The 13,556-nt window shown below is 70.9% G+C and overlaps 6 non-coding genes across 6 annotated transcripts; all 6 read left to right on the forward strand.

The window, feature by feature from the left end:
* The first annotated feature begins 1,210 nt into the window (after nucleotides 1-1,210).
* On the forward strand, nucleotides 1,211-1,329 carry LOC149124065 (5S ribosomal RNA). The gene has a single exon (XR_016215285.1). It is a non-coding gene; the product is annotated as a 5S ribosomal RNA (ribosomal RNA).
* A 1,836-nt stretch (nucleotides 1,330-3,165) lies between these two features.
* Nucleotides 3,166-3,284, forward strand: LOC149124066 (5S ribosomal RNA). The gene has a single exon (XR_016215286.1). It is a non-coding gene; the product is annotated as a 5S ribosomal RNA (ribosomal RNA).
* Nucleotides 3,285-5,113: 1,829 nt separating this feature from the next.
* On the forward strand, nucleotides 5,114-5,232 carry LOC149124067 (5S ribosomal RNA). The gene has a single exon (XR_016215287.1). It is a non-coding gene; the product is annotated as a 5S ribosomal RNA (ribosomal RNA).
* Nucleotides 5,233-7,568: 2,336 nt separating this feature from the next.
* On the forward strand, nucleotides 7,569-7,687 carry LOC149124068 (5S ribosomal RNA). The gene has a single exon (XR_016215501.1). It is a non-coding gene; the product is annotated as a 5S ribosomal RNA (ribosomal RNA).
* A 1,838-nt stretch (nucleotides 7,688-9,525) lies between these two features.
* Nucleotides 9,526-9,644, forward strand: LOC149124069 (5S ribosomal RNA). Its single transcript, XR_016215288.1, has one exon. It is a non-coding gene; the product is annotated as a 5S ribosomal RNA (ribosomal RNA).
* A 1,822-nt stretch (nucleotides 9,645-11,466) lies between these two features.
* Nucleotides 11,467-11,585, forward strand: LOC149124070 (5S ribosomal RNA). The gene has a single exon (XR_016215289.1). It is a non-coding gene; the product is annotated as a 5S ribosomal RNA (ribosomal RNA).
* Nucleotides 11,586-13,556: the final 1,971 nt, after the last annotated feature.

Here is a 13,556-nt window from a genome sequence, read left to right on the forward strand (position 1 = left end):
CCTCGCAGGCAATACAGGCACCCTCTCCCTCTGTCTCTGACTTACACCAACACCTACACGTCTCTCTCTCTTTCTCTCTCTCTCTCTGTCTCTCTCTCCTCTCTCTGTCCCCCTCTCCCCCATCAGCCCTGACTCACACAGCATCCAAACGGGGCACCCTTTTGGCAGGCCAGGCAGAGACCCGCGGCCACAGGCTGCGTGCCCACAGGACCTCCCCGGGACAGAGGGTCCGTGGCAGGCAGGCAGCACACAGCCTGTGGTCTCGAACTGGCTGCCGGGCTGGAGGGTGCGGGTCGCGCTGAAGCGCCCCACCCTCCCGTGAGGGAACGGGCGCTGAGGACGGAAATCCCTCTGTGCCACGAAGGGTGTCGGGGTGTGCGACTGTGTGCCCCTTGTGTAGGCGTGTGTGTGTGTGTGTGTGTGTGTGTGTGTGAGTGCCCACGCGAGCGTGCGGCGGGGGTGATTCCGTGCGCTGCCGCCCTCCTTCCCGACCTGCTGCCCCACTTGGGCCCCCGTGACCGAGCGGGGACAAGGGTCCCCAGGCCCTCAGCTGTCCTCGCGGCGTGGGAGTGTGTGGAGGCGCGGCGGCCGTGCCGGGGGAGGGCGGGCGACCTGTGCGTCAGCGGTGGGGGGGCTGCTGGCGGCCGGGTAGGAGGGAAGGCCCGGGCCGCGGTGGTGTGGGGCGCCGAACCCCCTGGTGCCGGGACCCGCGAGCCGCGGGGCGCAGCCCTGGGCAGGCGTGGAGGCTGCCGGGCACGGCTGGCGTGTGGCTGGGCGATGGCGGCAGGCAGGGGATCCGGCCTAGAAAGAGAGAGTAGGAGTTCCCTGTGGCCAGCGGCAGCCGGAGGAGGTTGGCTCCCCTTGGCTTGGCGGCAGCGTGCCGACTGGGCGCCCGGTGCTGCAGGTCCTGGGCTGGGCAGGCGGAGGGCTGGAGTTCGGGCACTGGTGCAGGGCTAGGCGGAGGGCGGCTGAGGAGGAGGGGGGGGGAGGAGGAGAAGAGAAGAGAAGAGAAAAGAGGGAGGAGGCGGAGGAGAAGCGGCAGCGGGAGCGGGAGCGGGAGCGGGAGCGGGAATGGGAATGGGAATGGGAATGGGAATGGGAATGGGAGTGAGAGCGGGGAGCGGGCAGGAGGAGGAGGAGGAGGCGGCGGCGGCGGCGGCGGCGGCTGTGCGGGCGCGCACTCAAGAGGGGCCTGGAGGCGGCCTCTGGCGTCTACGGCCATACCACCCTGAACGCGCCCGATCTCGTCTGATCTCGGAAGCTAAGCAGGGTCGGGCCTGGTTAGTACTTGGATGGGAGACCGCCTGGGAATACCGGGTGCTGTAGGCTTTTGCCCCGCGGCACCCTCCCCTTTTGCTCGCCTTTGGCTGGCTGCCTAGCCACGCCCCCATCCGCCAGCCCGCACGCCGGGACCCCTGCGACCCCCAACGCAGCTCCAGCAGGGGGCAGAAGCCCGACCCCTCCACCTGGCAGCCCCAGCCCGCCCGCGCCTCGGGCCTGGGCCTGGGCACGGGCACGGGCACGGGCACGGGCACGGGCGGGCCGGCCAGCTGTCCCCGGCTGCCGCAGCCCCACCGCCAACCCCGGGGCCCACCCCGGGACACAGGCCACGCCCCGCGCCATCCAGCGCGCCCCCTCCAACCCCAAACCAGCGACTCACCGCCCGCCAGGGCGCTCCCCTGCCGGCCGCCCCAACCCCGCAGCCCGCCGCACCAGCAGCTCCCGGCACCTGCACTCCCACCGCCCCTCCCGGGCTCCTGTCTCCCAGGGAGCCCAATGACTGTGACCACGACCACGACCACGACCACCGCCCGAAGACGACGCCAGGGCGCGGTTGCCCACCACTCAGGGCCCGGTGCCTCGCGCAGCCCAACCCGCGGGCCCTCTGCGCCACCTGGCCGTGCGGCGGCCACGCGCCACAGCCGCGGAAGCCCTCCAGAGCGCAAAGGAGGGACCCCACACCAAGCCTCGCAGGCAATACAGGCACCCTCTCCCTCTGTCTCTGACTTACACCAACACCTACACGTCTCTCTCTCTTTCTCTCTCTCTCTCTGTCTCTCTCTCCTCTCTCTGTCCCCCTCTCCCCCATCAGCCCTGACTCACACAGCATCCAAACGGGGCACCCTTTTGGCAGGCCAGGCAGAGACCCGCGGCCACAGGCTGCGTGCCCACAGGACCTCCCCGGGACAGAGGGTCCGTGGCAGGCAGGCAGCACACAGCCTGTGGTCTCGAACTGGCTGCCGGGCTGGAGGGTGCGGGTCGCGCTGAAGCGCCCCACCCTCCCGTGAGGGAACGGGCGCTGAGGACGGAAATCCCTCTGTGCCACGAAGGGTGTCGGGGTGTGCGACTGTGTGCCCCTTGTGTAGGCGTGTGTGTGTGTGTGTGTGTGTGTGTGAGTGCCCACGCGAGCGTGCGGCGGGGGTGATTCCGTACGCTGCCGCCCTCCTTCCCGACCTGCTGCCCCACTTGGGCCCCCGTGACCGAGCGGGGACAAGGGTCCCCAGGCCCTCAGCTGTCCTCGCGGCGTGGGAGTGTGTGGAGGCGCGGCGGCCGTGCCGGGGGAGGGCGGGCGACCTGTGCGTCAGCGGTGGGGGGGCTGCTGGCGGCCGGGTAGGAGGGAAGGCCCAGGCCGCGGTGGTGTGGGGCGCCGAACCCCCTGGTGCCGGGACCCGCGAGCCGCGGGGCGCAGCCCTGGGCAGGCGTGGAGGCTGCCGGGCACGGCTGGCGTGTGGCTGGGCGATGGCGGCAGGCAGGGGATCCGGCCTAGAAAGAGAGAGTAGGAGTTCCCTGTGGCCAGCGGCAGCCGGAGGAGGTTGGCTCCCCTTGGCTTGGCGGCAGCGTGCCGACTGGGCGCCCGGTGCTGCAGGTCCTGGGCTGGGCAGGCGGAGGGCTGGAGTTCGGGCACTGGTGCAGGGCTAGGCGGAGGGCGGCTGAGGAGGAGGGGGGGGAGGAGGAGAAGAGAAGAGAAGAGAAAAGAGGGAGGAGGCGGAGGAGAAGCGGCAGCGGGAGCGGGAGCGGGAGCGGGAGCGGGAATGGGAATGGGAATGGGAATGGGAATGGGAGTGAGAGCGGGGAGCGGGCAGGAGGAGGAGGAGGAGGAGGAGGCGGCGGCGGCGGCGGCTGTGCGGGCGCGCACTCAAGAGGGGCCTGGAGGCGGCCTCTGGCGTCTACGGCCATACCACCCTGAACGCGCCCGATCTCGTCTGATCTCGGAAGCTAAGCAGGGTCGGGCCTGGTTAGTACTTGGATGGGAGACCGCCTGGGAATACCGGGTGCTGTAGGCTTTTGCCCCGCGGCACCCTCCCCTTTTGCTCGCCTTTGGCTGGCTGCCTAGCCACGCCCCCATCCGCCAGCCCGCACGCCGGGACCCCTGCGACCCCCAACGCAGCTCCAGCAGGGGGCAGAAGCCCGACCCCTCCACCTGGCAGCCCCAGCCCGCCCGCGCCTCGGGCCTGGGCCTGGGCCTGGGCACGGGCACGGGCACGGGCACGGGCGGGCCGGCCAGCTGTCCCCGGCTGCCGCAGCCCCACCGCCAACCCCGGGGCCCACCCCGGGACACAGGCCACGCCCCGCGCCATCCAGCGCGCCCCCTCCAACCCCAAACCAGCGACTCACCGCCCGCCAGGGCGCTCCCCTGCCGGCCGCCCCAACCCCGCAGCCCGCCGCACCAGCAGCTCCCGGCACCTGCACTCCCACCGCCCCTCCCGGGCTCCTGTCTCCCAGGGAGCCCAATGACTGTGACCACGACCACGACCACGACCACCGCCCGAAGACGACGCCAGGGCGCGGTTGCCCACCACTCAGGGCCCGGTGCCTCGCGCAGCCCAACCCGCGGGCCCTCTGCGCCACCTGGCCGTGCGGCGGCCACGCGCCACAGCCGCGGAAGCCCTCCAGAGCGCAAAGGAGGGACCCCACACCAAGCCTCGCAGGCAATACAGGCACCCTCTCCCTCTGTCTCTGACTTACACCAACACCTACACGTCTCTCTCTCTTTCTCTCTCTCTCTCTGTCTCTCTCTCCTCTCTCTGTCCCCCTCTCCCCCATCAGCCCTGACTCACACAGCATCCAAACGGGGCACCCTTTTGGCAGGCCAGGCAGAGACCCGCGGCCACAGGCTGCGTGCCCACAGGACCTCCCCGGGACAGAGGGTCCGTGGCAGGCAGGCAGCACACAGCCTGTGGTCTCGAACTGGCTGCCGGGCTGGAGGGTGCGGGTCGCGCTGAAGCGCCCCACCCTCCCGTGAGGGAACGGGCGCTGAGGACGGAAATCCCTCTGTGCCACGAAGGGTGTCGGGGTGTGCGACTGTGTGCCCCTTGTGTAGGCGTGTGTGTGTGTGTGTGTGTGTGTGTGAGTGCCCACGCGAGCGTGCGGCGGGGGTGATTCCGTACGCTGCCGCCCTCCTTCCCGACCTGCTGCCCCACTTGGGCCCCCGTGACCGAGCGGGGACAAGGGTCCCCAGGCCCTCAGCTGTCCTCGCGGCGTGGGAGTGTGTGGAGGCGCGGCGGCCGTGCCGGGGGAGGGCAGGCGACCTGTGCGTCAGCGGTGGGGGGGCTGCTGGTGGCCGGGTAGGAGGGAAGGCCCGGGCCGCGGTGGTGTGGGGCGCCGAACCCCCTGGTGCCGGGACCCGCGAGCCGCGGGGCGCAGCCCTGGGCAGGCGTGGAGGCTGCCGGGCACGGCTGGCGTGTGGCTGGGCGATGGCGGCAGGCAGGGGATCCGGCCTAGAAAGAGAGAGTAGGAGTTCCCTGTGGCCAGCGGCAGCCGGAGGAGGTTGGCTCCCCTTGGCTTGGCGGCAGCGTGCCGACTGGGCGCCCGGTGCTGCAGGTCCTGGGCTGGGCAGGCGGAGGGCTGGAGTTCGGGCACTGGTGCAGGGCTAGGCGGAGGGCGGCTGAGGAGGGGGGGGGGAGGAGGAGAAGAGAAGAGAAGAGAAAAGAGGGAGGAGGCGGAGGAGAAGCGGCAGCGGGAGCGGGAGCGGGAGTGGGAATGGGAATGGGAATGGGAGTGAGAGCGGGGAGCGGGCAGGAAGAGGAGGCGGCGGCGGCGGCGGCGGCGGCGGCGGCGGCGGCGGCGGCTGTGCGGGCGCGCACTCAAGAGGGGCCTGGAGGCGGCCTCTGGCGTCTACGGCCATACCACCCTGAACGCGCCCGATCTCGTCTGATCTCGGAAGCTAAGCAGGGTCGGGCCTGGTTAGTACTTGGATGGGAGACCGCCTGGGAATACCGGGTGCTGTAGGCTTTTGCCCCGCGGCACCCTCCCCTTTTGCTCGCCTTTGGCTGGCTGCCTAGCCACGCCCCCATCCGCCAGCCCGCACGCCGGGACCCCTGCGACCCCCAACGCAGCTCCAGCAGGGGGCAGAAGCCCGACCCCTCCACCTGGCAGCCCCAGCCCGCCCGCGCCTCGGGCCTGGGCCTGGGCCTGGGCCTGGGCCTGGGCCTGGGCACGGGCACGGGCACGGGCACGGGCGGGCCGGCCAGCTGTCCCCGGCTGCCGCAGCCCCACCGCCAACCCCGGGGCCCACCCCGGGACACAGGCCACGCCCCGCGCCATCCAGCGCGCCCCCTCCAACCCCAAACCAGCGACTCACCGCCCGCCAGGGCGCTCCCCTGCCGGCCGCCCCAACCCCGCAGCCCGCCGCACCAGCAGCTCCCGGCACCTGCACTCCCACCGCCCCTCCCGGGCTCCTGTCTCCCAGGGAGCCCAATGACTGTGACCACGACCACGACCACGACCACCGCCCGAAGACGACGCCAGGGCGCGGTTGCCCACCACTCAGGGCCCGGTGCCTCGCGCAGCCCAACCCGCGGGCCCTCTGCGCCACCTGGCCGTGCGGCGGCCACGCGCCACAGCCGCGGAAGCCCTCCAGAGCGCAAAGGAGGGACCCCACACCAAGCCTCGCAGGCAATACAGGCACCCTCTCCCTCTGTCTCTGACTTACACCAACACCTACACGTCTCTCTCTCTTTCTCTCTCTCTCTCTGTCTCTCTCTCCTCTCTCTGTCCCCCTCTCCCCCATCAGCCCTGACTCACACAGCATCCAAACGGGGCACCCTTTTGGCAGGCCAGGCAGAGACCCGCGGCCACAGGCTGCGTGCCCACAGGACCTCCCCGGGACAGAGGGTCCGTGGCAGGCAGGCAGCACACAGCCTGTGGTCTCTGTGGGGAGCAACTCGGATTGGACTGAGTTACTGGAATTAAGACTTATTCTATGCATCTGCTCTCCCACAATATGGCGCTGGGAGAGGAGAAAACAGCTTCTATGCAGCTGCCTCTTGCCAACTTGAGTGATGACCTCCAGGAGCTGATCCTGCTCCTGATTGGAGGAGAGCAGCGTACTTGGCGTGTGGGCAGCCGAGTTGGGATTGGCGGAAGAGGACTATAAAGGAGGAGAGAGACAACATGCACCAGGAACATCTAAGGGGAACACCTGTGCAGCCCCCGAGAGAGCCGGCCGGCCGGCCGGCGGTGTGCCGCTCCCCCGCGGAAGTGGGGAATGTGGCAGGGGGAACCGCCCTTCCACGGAGGTGGAAGGGACGGTAGCCAACCCGGGAAGAACCAGCAGCAAACCCGGGGAGGGCCGAGCAGACGAAAGAACAGCGCAGGGTCCTGTGTCGTTCCTCCATGAAGAGGGGGAGCGACAGTCTCGAACTGGCTGCCGGGCTGGAGGGTGCGGGTCGCGCTGAAGCGCCCCACCCTCCCGTGAGGGAACGGGCGCTGAGGACGGAAATCCCTCTGTGCCACGAAGGGTGTCGGGGTGTGCGACTGTGTGCCCCTTGTGTAGGCGTGTGTGTGTGTGTGTGTGTGTGTGTGTGTGAGTGCCCACGCGAGCGTGCGGCGGGGGTGATTCCGTGCGCTGCCGCCCTCCTTCCCGACCTGCTGCCCCACTTGGGCCCCCGTGACCGAGCGGGGACAAGGGTCCCCAGGCCCTCAGCTGTCCTCGCGGCGTGGGAGTGTGTGTAGGCGCGGCGGCCGTGCCGGGGGAGGGCGGGCGACCTGTGCGTCAGCGGTGGGGGGGCTGCTGGCGGCCGGGTAGGAGGGAAGGCCCGGGCCGCGGTGGTGTGGGGCGCCGAACCCCCTGGTGCCGGGACCCGCGAGCCGCGGGGCGCAGCCCTGGGCAGGCGTGGAGGCTGCCGGGCACGGCTGGCGTGTGGCTGGGCGATGGCGGCAGGCAGGGGATCCGGCCTAGAAAGAGAGAGTAGGAGTTCCCTGTGGCCAGCGGCAGCCGGAGGAGGTTGGCTCCCCTTGGCTTGGCGGCAGCGTGCCGACTGGGCGCCCGGTGCTGCAGGTCCTGGGCTGGGCAGGCGGAGGGCTGGAGTTCGGGCACTGGTGCAGGGCTAGGCGGAGGGCGGCTGAGGAGGGGGGGGGGAGGAGGAGAAGAGAAGAGAAGAGAAAAGAGGGAGGAGGCGGAGGAGAAGCGGCAGCGGGAGCGGGAGCGGGAGCGGGAGCGGGAATGGGAATGGGAATGGGAATGGGAGTGAGAGCGGGGAGCGGGCAGGAGGAGGAGGAGGAGGAGGCGGCGGCGGCGGCGGCTGTGCGGGCGCGCACTCAAGAGGGGCCTGGAGGCGGCCTCTGGCGTCTACGGCCATACCACCCTGAACGTGCCCGATCTCGTCTGATCTCGGAAGCTAAGCAGGGTCGGGCCTGGTTAGTACTTGGATGGGAGACCGCCTGGGAATACCGGGTGCTGTAGGCTTTTGCCCCGCGGCACCCTCCCCTTTTGCTCGCCTTTGGCTGGCTGCCTAGCCACGCCCCCATCCGCCAGCCCGCACGCCGGGACCCCTGCGACCCCCAACGCAGCTCCAGCAGGGGGCAGAAGCCCGACCCCTCCACCTGGCAGCCCCAGCCCGCCCGCGCCTCGGGCCTGGGCCTGGGCACGGGCACGGGCACGGGCACGGGCGGGCCGGCCAGCTGTCCCCGGCTGCCGCAGCCCCACCGCCAACCCCGGGGCCCACCCCGGGACACAGGCCACGCCCCGCGCCATCCAGCGCGCCCCCTCCAACCCCAAACCAGCGACTCACCGCCCGCCAGGGCGCTCCCCTGCCGGCCGCCCCAACCCCGCAGCCCGCCGCACCAGCAGCTCCCGGCACCTGCACTCCCACCGCCCCTCCCGGGCTCCTGTCTCCCAGGGAGCCCAATGACTGTGACCACGACCACGACCACGACCACCGCCCGAAGACGACGCCAGGGCGCGGTTGCCCACCACTCAGGGCCCGGTGCCTCGCGCAGCCCAACCCGCGGGCCCTCTGCGCCACCTGGCCGTGCGGCGGCCACGCGCCACAGCCGCGGAAGCCCTCCAGAGCGCAAAGGAGGGACCCCACACCAAGCCTCGCAGGCAATACAGGCACCCTCTCCCTCTGTCTCTGACTTACACCAACACCTACACGTCTCTCTCTCTCTCTCTCTCTCTCTGTCTCTCTCTCCTCTCTCTGTCCCCCTCTCCCCCATCAGCCCTGACTCACACAGCATCCAAACGGGGCACCCTTTTGGCAGGCCAGGCAGAGACCCGCGGCCACAGGCTGCGTGCCCACAGGACCTCCCCGGGACAGAGGGTCCGTGGCAGGCAGGCAGCACACAGCCTGTGGTCTCGAACTGGCTGCCGGGCTGGAGGGTGCGGGTCGCGCTGAAGCGCCCCACCCTCCCGTGAGGGAACGGGCGCTGAGGACGGAAATCCCTCTGTGCCACGAAGGGTGTCGGGGTGTGCGACTGTGTGCCCCTTGTGTAGGCGTGTGTGTGTGTGTGTGTGTGTGTGTGTGTGTGAGTGCCCACGCGAGCGTGCGGCGGGGGTGATTCCGTGCGCTGCCGCCCTCCTTCCCGACCTGCTGCCCCACTTGGGCCCCCGTGACCGAGCGGGGACAAGGGTCCCCAGGCCCTCAGCTGTCCTCGCGGCGTGGGAGTGTGTGGAGGCGCGGCGGCCGTGCCGGGGGAGGGCGGGCGACCTGTGCGTCAGCGGTGGGGGGGCTGCTGGCGGCCGGGTAGGAGGGAAGGCCCGGGCCGCGGTGGTGTGGGGCGCCGAACCCCCTGGTGCCGGGACCCGCGAGCCGCGGGGCGCAGCCCTGGGCAGGCGTGGAGGCTGCCGGGCACGGCTGGCGTGTGGCTGGGCGATGGCGGCAGGCAGGGGATCCGGCCTAGAAAGAGAGAGTAGGAGTTCCCTGTGGCCAGCGGCAGCCGGAGGAGGTTGGCTCCCCTTGGCTTGGCGGCAGCGTGCCGACTGGGCGCCCGGTGCTGCAGGTCCTGGGCTGGGCAGGCGGAGGGCTGGAGTTCGGGCACTGGTGCAGGGCTAGGCGGAGGGCGGCTGAGGAGGAGGGGGGGGGAGGAGGAGAAGAGAAGAGAAGAGAAAAGAGGGAGGAGGCGGAGGAGAAGCGGCAGCGGGAGCGGGAGCGGGAGCGGGAGCGGGAATGGGAATGGGAATGGGAATGGGAATGGGAATGGGAGTGAGAGCGGGGAGCGGGCAGGAGGAGGAGGAGGAGGCGGCGGCGGCGGCGGCGGCTGTGCGGGCGCGCACTCAAGAGGGGCCTGGAGGCGGCCTCTGGCGTCTACGGCCATACCACCCTGAACGCGCCCGATCTCGTCTGATCTCGGAAGCTAAGCAGGGTCGGGCCTGGTTAGTACTTGGATGGGAGACCGCCTGGGAATACCGGGTGCTGTAGGCTTTTGCCCCGCGGCACCCTCCCCTTTTGCTCGCCTTTGGCTGGCTGCCTAGCCACGCCCCCATCCGCCAGCCCGCACGCCGGGACCCCTGCGACCCCCAACGCAGCTCCAGCAGGGGGCAGAAGCCCGACCCCTCCACCTGGCAGCCCCAGCCCGCCCGCGCCTCGGGCCTGGGCCTGGGCACGGGCACGGGCACGGGCACGGGCACGGGCGGGCCGGCCAGCTGTCCCCGGCTGCCGCAGCCCCACCGCCAACCCCGGGGCCCACCCCGGGACACAGGCCACGCCCCGCGCCATCCAGCGCGCCCCCTCCAACCCCAAACCAGCGACTCACCGCCCGCCAGGGCGCTCCCCTGCCGGCCGCCCCAACCCCGCAGCCCGCCGCACCAGCAGCTCCCGGCACCTGCACTCCCACCGCCCCTCCCGGGCTCCTGTCTCCCAGGGAGCCCAATGACTGTGACCACGACCACGACCACGACCACCGCCCGAAGACGACGCCAGGGCGCGGTTGCCCACCACTCAGGGCCCGGTGCCTCGCACAGCCCAACCCGCGGGCCCTCTGCGCCACCTGGCCGTGCGGCGGCCACGCGCCACAGCCGCGGAAGCCCTCCAGAGCGCAAAGGAGGGACCCCACACCAAGCCTCGCAGGCAATACAGGCACCCTCTCCCTCTGTCTCTGACTTACACCAACACCTACACGTCTCTCTCTCTTTCTCTCTCTCTCTCTGTCTCTCTCTCCTCTCTCTGTCCCCCTCTCCCCCATCAGCCCTGACTCACACAGCATCCAAACGGGGCACCCTTTTGGCAGGCCAGGCAGAGACCCGCGGCCACAGGCTGCGTGCCCACAGGACCTCCCCGGGACAGAGGGTCCGTGGCAGGCAGGCAGCACACAGCCTGTGGTCTCGAACTGGCTGCCGGGCTGGAGGGTGCGGGTCGCGCTGAAGCGCCCCACCCTCCCGTGAGGGAACGGGCGCTGAGGACGGAAATCCCTCTGTGCCACGAAGGGTGTCGGGGTGTGCGACTGTGTGCCCCTTGTGTAGGCGTGTGTGTGTGTGTGTGTGTGTGAGTGCCCACGCGAGCGTGCGGCGGGGGTGATTCCGTACGCTGCCGCCCTCCTTCCCGACCTGCTGCCCCACTTGGGCCCCCGTGACCGAGCGGGGACAAGGGTCCCCAGGCCCTCAGCTGTCCTCGCGGCGTGGGAGTGTGTGGAGGCGCGGCGGCCGTGCCGGGGGAGGGCGGGCGACCTGTGCGTCAGCGGTGGGGGGGCTGCTGGCGGCCGGGTAGGAGGGAAGGCCCGGGCCGCGGTGGTGTGGGGCGCCGAACCCCCTGGTGCCGGGACCCGCGAGCCGCGGGGCGCAGCCCTGGGCAGGCGTGGAGGCTGCCGGGCACGGCTGGCGTGTGGCTGGGCGATGGCGGCAGGCAGGGGATCCGGCCTAGAAAGAGAGAGTAGGAGTTCCCTGTGGCCAGCGGCAGCCGGAGGAGGTTGGCTCCCCTTGGCTTGGCGGCAGCGTGCCGACTGGGCGCCCGGTGCTGCAGGTCCTGGGCTGGGCAGGCGGAGGGCTGGAGTTCGGGCACTGGTGCAGGGCTAGGCGGAGGGCGGCTGAGGAGGGGGGGGGGAGGAGGAGAAGAGAAGAGAAGAGAAAAGAGGGAGGAGGCGGAGGAGAAGCGGCAGCGGGAGCGGGAGCGGGAGTGGGAATGGGAATGGGAATGGGAGTGAGAGCGGGGAGCGGGCAGGAAGAGGAGGCGGCGGCGGCGGCGGCGGCGGCGGCGGCGGCGGCGGCTGTGCGGGCGCGCACTCAAGAGGGGCCTGGAGGCGGCCTCTGGCGTCTACGGCCATACCACCCTGAACGCGCCCGATCTCGTCTGATCTCGGAAGCTAAGCAGGGTCGGGCCTGGTTAGTACTTGGATGGGAGACCGCCTGGGAATACCGGGTGCTGTAGGCTTTTGCCCCGCGGCACCCTCCCCTTTTGCTCGCCTTTGGCTGGCTGCCTAGCCACGCCCCCATCCGCCAGCCCGCACGCCGGGACCCCTGCGACCCCCAACGCAGCTCCAGCAGGGGGCAGAAGCCCGACCCCTCCACCTGGCAGCCCCAGCCCGCCCGCGCCTCGGGCCTGGGCCTGGGCCTGGGCCTGGGCCTGGGCCTGGGCACGGGCACGGGCACGGGCACGGGCGGGCCGGCCAGCTGTCCCCGGCTGCCGCAGCCCCACCGCCAACCCCGGGGCCCACCCCGGGACACAGGCCACGCCCCGCGCCATCCAGCGCGCCCCCTCCAACCCCAAACCAGCGACTCACCGCCCGCCAGGGCGCTCCCCTGCCGGCCGCCCCAACCCCGCAGCCCGCCGCACCAGCAGCTCCCGGCACCTGCACTCCCACCGCCCCTCCCGGGCTCCTGTCTCCCAGGGAGCCCAATGACTGTGACCACGACCACGACCACGACCACCGCCCGAAGACGACGCCAGGGCGCGGTTGCCCACCACTCAGGGCCCGGTGCCTCGCGCAGCCCAACCCGCGGGCCCTCTGCGCCACCTGGCCGTGCGGCGGCCACGCGCCACAGCCGCGGAAGCCCTCCAGAGCGCAAAGGAGGGACCCCACACCAAGCCTCGCAGGCAATACAGGCACCCTCTCCCTCTGTCTCTGACTTACACCAACACCTACACGTCTCTCTCTCTTTCTCTCTCTCTCTCTGTCTCTCTCTCCTCTCTCTGTCCCCCTCTCCCCCATCAGCCCTGACTCACACAGCATCCAAACGGGGCACCCTTTTGGCAGGCCAGGCAGAGACCCGCGGCCACAGGCTGCGTGCCCACAGGACCTCCCCGGGACAGAGGGTCCGTGGCAGGCAGGCAGCACACAGCCTGTGGTCTCTGTGGGGAGCAACTCGGATTGGACTGAGTTACTGGAATTAAGACTTATTCTATGCATCTGCTCTCCCACAATATGGCGCTGGGAGAGGAGAAAACAGCTTCTATGCAGCTGCCTCTTGCCAACTTGAGTGATGACCTCCAGGAGCTGATCCTGCTCCTGATTGGAGGAGAGCAGCGTACTTGGCGTGTGGGCAGCCGAGTTGGGATTGGCGGAAGAGGACTATAAAGGAGGAGAGAGACAACATGCACCAGGAACATCTAAGGGGAACACCTGTGCAGCCCCCGAGAGAGCCGGCCGGCCGGCCGGCGGTGTGCCGCTCCCCCGCGGAAGTGGGGAATGTGGCAGGGGGAACCGCCCTTCCACGGAGGTGGAAGGGACGGTAGCCAACCCGGGAAGAACCAGCAGCAAACCCGGGGAGGGCCGAGCAGACGAAAGAACAGCGCAGGGTCCTGTGTCGTTCCTCCATGAAGAGGGGGAGCGACAGTCTCGAACTGGCTGCCGGGCTGGAGGGTGCGGGTCGCGCTGAAGCGCCCCACCCTCCCGTGAGGGAACGGGCGCTGAGGACGGAAATCCCTCTGTGCCACGAAGGGTGTCGGGGTGTGCGACTGTGTGCCCCTTGTGTAGGCGTGTGTGTGTGTGTGTGTGTGTGTGTGTGTGTGAGTGCCCACGCGAGCGTGCGGCGGGGGTGATTCCGTGCGCTGCCGCCCTCCTTCCCGACCTGCTGCCCCACTTGGGCCCCCGTGACCGAGCGGGGACAAGGGTCCCCAGGCCCTCAGCTGTCCTCGCGGCGTGGGAGTGTGTGTAGGCGCGGCGGCCGTGCCGGGGGAGGGCGGGCGACCTGTGCGTCAGCGGTGGGGGGGCTGCTGGCGGCCGGGTAGGAGGGAAGGCCCGGGCCGCGGTGGTGTGGGGCGCCGAACCCCCTGGTGCCGGGACCCGCGAGCCGCGGGGCGCAGCCCTGGGCAGGCGTGGAGGCTGCCGGGCACGGCTGGCGTGTGGCTGGGCGATGGCGGCAGGCAGGGGATCCGGCCTAGAAAGAGAGAGTAGGAGTTCCC

The sequence above is a fragment of the Oryctolagus cuniculus genome, chromosome 10 (assembly GCF_051225735.1).
Source record: "Oryctolagus cuniculus isolate XC-2025 breed Fujian yellow rabbit chromosome 10, ASM5122573v1, whole genome shotgun sequence".
NCBI classification, from domain to species: domain Eukaryota; kingdom Metazoa; phylum Chordata; class Mammalia; order Lagomorpha; family Leporidae; genus Oryctolagus; species Oryctolagus cuniculus.